Genomic DNA, 6,000 nt, shown 5'->3' with positions numbered 1-6,000 from the left:
GAAGAGGTGCCGGCCAGCGCGGCGCAGCACTGCGGACAGTCCAAGCGACCCAGAGCTACTGATACCTCAGTTACGCAACTTTTGGTTTTGTTTGCCCTTTTTGTTCTGTTTTAAGCTGAAATACCCTTTGATGGCTGTGGAAGGGTTTCCAGACAGTGCCAAGAGCTTCCAGGGGAAGAGGTTAAAGACATGGATGGTTCTTTTCGTTCTTCAGCATCGTTCCCTTCTGCTGCATGTCACATCTCCGCCCGCCGTCTCTTCCAGGTGCGAAGCCACCGTCACGCCTGGGACCGTCCCCGGTGGCCGTGTCACCAGCCTGCAGCATCGCTGCCACCGTCCTGCCCCGGGGTGCACGTGGGGAACCGCCAGACGTCACTTGGAGGTGACACCAGAGCCCAATAGTGTGAGATGATCAGAGCTCCTGTGCTCGCTTGGAGCACAAACAGCCGCATGGACACCCGAATGGTGGAGAAGACCCTTTATGGGGGACGTGGGTGGCTCCCCCTCGGCTCTGCCGCCCCTGCCCAGGACAGACCAGAGCTGGGCTTTGGGCTGAGGACAGACAGTGTCCCCAGCCAGCTCCAGGTTAGGCTTCTCCTGCGGGAGGTTTGCAGGATGGGCTGGTAGGGGGTGCTGAGCCTGGCAGCCGGAGCCACAGGGTCAGTGTGAGCACCGGGAGCCCCAGGCGGGCTGCTCTGTGGGGACCTGTGGTGGGATGTGCATGGAACAGCGGCACCGGCTCTGCGGGCAGCGCTGGCTGATTCCATGCGTGTCCCACCGCACCTGGCTGAAAACGGTGGATCAAGATGCTTCCACGGGGCAGGTTTACACTGAGAGGTTCCCAGAGTGGTGCCAGGTCCCTCCCCAATGGCCATTGTGTGTCCCCAGGGCCCAGCCCCATTGTGGACACCCCAGCGCAGCCCTGGGGCTTTGGGGAGCTCCAGTCCCGCCACTGCATCCCCTCGCCGTGATGCTGGAGGGAAGGGTGAGATTGAGCCCATGGCCGACAAGGGACCAAAGCCCTGTCCCCCGGGAGCTGCTGCTCCCCACGGGGCCACTGGATCCCCCCGTCCTGCTCCCCTGGGGGTTTAAGCCATATCTGTGTCCCTGACCGTGGGCAAGAGCTTCTCCAGGCCACCTCTCCCACCACGGGATGAGCCAGTTGGCCCTGAGCTGCAGAACCAGCACCGGGAGAGGGACTGGCAGCTCTGCCCAGTTCAGCCCAGTTTGTACTGGACATGAGCTGGTGTTACTGTCCTGACTCCGACTCCCCAGTAGCCCCGTGCTCCTGCTCCGCTTTGCTGTCCTGGCCTCTGTTTTGCAGGTTTGGCACCGTTACGGGTGTTGAATCTTTGGCGGGGGGCTCACGGTGGAGCAGCAGAGCTCGGGGGGTGTCCTGGGCTGGGACCTCGGCGCAGGGTGTCCTGAGGCTGGGGACAAAGTGCCAAAGCTGAGCTCACTCCAGCATTGTCAGATGCTTCAGCAGCCCCTGTGGCCCCCACTTCCCATCTCAGCCCAGGCTGGATGGGGGAGATGATGGGAAATAGCTCGGGGGGGCAGGTTGGACATGGGGATGAGCCCCCTGCCCTCGAGGGATGTGCAGCTCTGTCACATGTCCCCAGGGAGGGACATGTCCGGTGGTGGGGGTGGCTGGATGGAGACCTCCAAACCCCATGGACACCACCACCACCACCTCGGCTGCGTTTGGCTCATGCAGCTGCTGGAGCTGCAGGGGGAGGGTGACACGGGGGCCATGTTGGGCTACGAGGGCCAGTGACTGGCTGGGCAGGGCTTTAATTAGTCTCTGTTCCTACCAGATGTGCCAGTGTCACCAAACAAGGTCCTGCCCTGCTCGTGTAGCCAGAGGGAGAAGAAATGTCGGGGTGCTTTTAATGACCAGGGAGCTGGGGGGTGGCTGGTGCCCCTCGGCGGGGGGCACCGGCAGGATTCGGTCTCTCAAATGAGTCTCGTTTTGGAGCCATCCGGGCACAGGGGGCATCTGCCGTATGTGGAAATGGGCTGAAAAAGAAGGAATTGGAAGGAGCACTAAAATGCTGTTGGCAGGCAGCACGTGCGCTCGGCCCCGCGGCTTCCCTCGGGAAGAGGTGGAGGTGAGCGTGCAAACCCGCGTGCACCCCACGTTCACCCCATGCACACCCACCCCCTGCGTGCACCCCCAGCCCCGCCGCATCGCCCAGGGTGGGATCCCACCCACTTGCTTCCATTTGGACTCTTTCAGCCTCCACGGGGGGGTAAACTGTGACTTTAATACATAATTTTCTTTTTAAATAAAAAAGGGAAAAACACCCAACATACTAAAGCCATCTGCGCTGCCTCTGACCCCCCCTTAGTTGTGTGTAGCTAAACTATATGGAGCCATGCGTGTATATACCACGAGCAGTGCATGAGCCGCAGCAGCAGCATGGGCACAGCCGAGCTGCACGCTCTGCCCCGCCGGCCCCCCAGCCGGGCAGAGATGGCGACCAGCAAAACCCATTGCCCGAGTGCTCTCCACAGCCCTGATTTTTTTTTGTCCCCTCCAAACTAATTAAAAACAGTAATAAAATCGTGTAAAAGAAGAAAATAATGCCAAGAAGCAAAGCATGCCAAGCCAGTCCCGCCGGCGGAGGGTGAGCCGTCACCGACGCAGCTGTGACTTCATGTGTGTCTTGTTTCTGTATCTTGTCGCATTTATACCATGGCCGGGTAGCGGCAACATCGTGGCTTCGGTGTCCTGTGTCGCGTGGGTGCATTTCACCGTCAGAGCAACTTCAGAAGCCATATTAGACCACGGCGCGCCGGGAGCCCAGGGGATGGACCCGCCGGGAGCCGTGACCCCTTTCCCCCCTGTGTCCACCGTCCCCGGTTCCGTGGGGCTGAGCGGTGGAGCCGCTGCTGGGACGAGCCGCATCGGCCACTGTCGCACCGGGCGAGGGGACGGGACGGTGCTGGGCATAGGAGCTGGGTCTGACCTGCTGGTGGCATTTCTGCGATGGAGAAGCTGGGATGCGGTGAGGATCTGGTGGCAAAAAGGCTTTTTGGAGGAATTTGGGTTGTTTGTAGCCGTGGCTGCTCAGGTGGTCTCTGTTTCGGGGCATTCCCGCTGCACCGCGGTGCAAACCCAGCCGCGCCACGGAGACGCTCGGCTTCGGTCTCCTGGGGTCAAAAGGAAGCGAACCCACAGGGCTTGGCAACAGGCTCAGCGTTCTTTTCCTTTCCCCAAAACCCTGGGAGGCAGGAGCAGCTCGTTTGGGCGTCCCAGGCCTGGAGCCTCCGCACCGGCCCCATCCCGGCCCCGCAGCGCTCGGCTCCGGCGCGAAGCTGCTTTTAAAGCCCCGTCCTCTCGTGTGGACTCTGTCGTTTCCGTCTCTTATCGTTAAATGGTTATTTTGTAATGATATCTGTCTCCTTATTAAAGAAACGAGCTGAAAGGAGCCTCGGTTCCACTCTGGCTTTGCTGCTGGGGCTCAGCGGGGTGGCTGGGGAGGGGGCAGGGCCCAGGGATGATGGAGGGATGGGGACACGGGGGGAGCCCCGTGGGGGCCCAAGTGCCCTTGATACACGAGTGAGCTCAACACACAGGGACAGTCCCTGGGCCCCGGTGTCCTGGCTGAGTGTGGCCAACCCAGACATGGGGTGCAGGTGGGAAGACGTAGAATCAGAATAATTTAGGTTTGAAAAGCCCCTCAAGATCATGGAGTCCAACCATAACCCACCCCTGGCACTGCCCCATGTCCTGAGAACCTCATGTCCGTCTGTCCAGCCCTCCAGGGCTGGTGACTCCAGCACTGCCCTGGGCAGCCTGTTCCAATGCTCCACAGCCCTTTGGGGAAGAAATTGTTCCCCACATCCAACCTCAACCTCCCCTGGCGCAACTTGAGGCCGTTTCCTCTGCTCCTGGCGCTTGTTCCTGGGGAGCAGAGCCCGACCCCCCTGGCTCCAAGCTCCTTTCAGGCAGTTCAGAGATCAGAAGGTCTCCCCTCAGCTCCTGTTCTCCAGCTGAACCCCCAAGTCCCTCAGCCGCTCCATCACACTTGTGCTCCAGCCCCTCACCAGCTCCGTTCCCTTCTCTCCACTCGCTCCAGCACCTCAAGGCCTTTCTTGGCGTGAGGGGCTCAAAACCACCCCCAGCACACACAGTCTGGTCCCCAAGGGGAAGAGCTCCAAGATGTGGCACCAGCACCATCTCTTTGCGACGGGTTTGTCCTGATCCAGCTCCTGAGCAAATTCAGGGCTCAGCACCCCGTACGGCCCGAACTCCATCGCGATTCCGAGGCCTCAGACGGGGTCTCCTCCCCTTGCCCTCCCGGCTGGCCAAGCGGCTCCCCAGAACCTGCACCCATTTTATACACAATTTTATACACCACTTTTACACACAATTGATACCATTGTGCTGTGGAAGTGTTGGGAGAAACGGGGCATTTTAGGCTCCGCAACTTGCAGCAGCATCCGAGGCTTCAGAAAGATGGAAGCAAAGCCAAAGCTTCTATTTTATCAACTCTTATTTTATTCATTTATAAATACTGTTGTGTTTACAAGCATCATAGATGTGAATATTATTCCCAAACTTTCAAACACATAATACTTATAATACTATATATAACAACAACCAGTAAAACAAATCATCTCAGGGTTTGAAAGGCCACTCAAAAGTTGCATAAAAATACATTCTCTCCCCATCTCGTAAGCCAGTCCTGCTTCTCCAAGGACTTTATTTACAAAGAGCCATCATCAAACTCGCAGCCACAATAGGCGGGTTCACCCCAAGCGATAAAAATGAATTCACCCCAAGCAATTGCTATAAAAAAACCCAAATAGCTTGTGTTCTCCAATGGAGACCACGTCTGGCAAACGCTCTGGTTTCAATAGGGATCGGTTTTCTAAACCGCTGGCTTTGCGCTCCATCCCGGGCGCAAGGCGTCCTACCCGTCACCCCAGCGCGCCCCTGGTGTCCGGCGTTGGGTGAGACCACATTGAATTCATTCGCAAGGATTTGGTTCGCGACCGCGTCGTCATCAGGAAATACTCACAGCTTTGGCTACTCAGTGAGAATAAAGCGTCGGTGGGTTCTGCACCCTCGTCAGGGCTCGGGGGGTAAAATCCAGTGCTCGGCAGACACTTCGTCTAAAGTGGTTTGGCTTTGCGAGGTGCCGCGCGGAGGAGTTCAGCCTCCCGCACGCTGTGCATACTGTTCCTCGGGATAAAACGCAACGAGTGTCCTGGTAGGAAAGGGCAAAACGTTCAGTGCAAACTGGATTTGTCAGATGGGGTCGAACCCCATCCCTAAAACAGTTACCAGGAGTCTTCCCGCTGCTGGGAACCTGCGTTGTGAGAACAGGATCGTTCATCTGAAATCTCATCCCTTGTCCCGCTGGGATGCGCAACCCGAGCCGTGTGTTGGGACGGCGGCGCCCAGCGGCCACCAGCCCCCACCGGCCAGCAGCCCCGCGGCTGCGTCCCCTCCAGGTGGCACAGACAGGACCAGACGCGGGTCGGAGCTGAGAGAACCCCCGTGGGAGCGAGGAGCGGGTCACCGAGAGAAAAACATCAAGAAGTACTCACGGAAAGAGCGCACCGAGTGGGAACGGCATGCGGAGGAAGCACTGGCTGGATCTCAAGGCTTCAAGCTGTTAAATATAGCGGGGTTAAAATAAAGAAATAGGAAAAGGAGCTCTGGCTTAGGCAGCGCTCTGTGGAAACCCCGATGCCGTTCCCAGCTTGGTCTCCTCGTCCCCAAAGCGCAGCAGCGCGGGAAGGGCCTTGGGGTACCAGGAGATGCAGCATCTTGTGCCGCGTCCCGTCACCCCGATGGGTGGAGAGAAGGAACCTCCACCCAGAGCTGCCCAGGGAAAAACCAGCAGCTCTAAGGAGAGTTGGAGAGGTGGAAACAGGCGGGACGGGGAGGGCAAGGGCAAAACACGGAGAATTAGAAAAACAGAACAAGAGAAAAGTGCAAGGGAGAGGAAAATAAAGATGCGTTCTGAAGCAATAACCAGCAAA

The sequence above is a fragment of the Nesoenas mayeri genome (assembly GCF_963082525.1).
Source record: "Nesoenas mayeri genome assembly, chromosome: 23".
In the NCBI taxonomy this organism is placed as follows: domain Eukaryota; kingdom Metazoa; phylum Chordata; class Aves; order Columbiformes; family Columbidae; genus Nesoenas; species Nesoenas mayeri.
Note: the sequence above shows the minus strand (reverse complement) of the source record.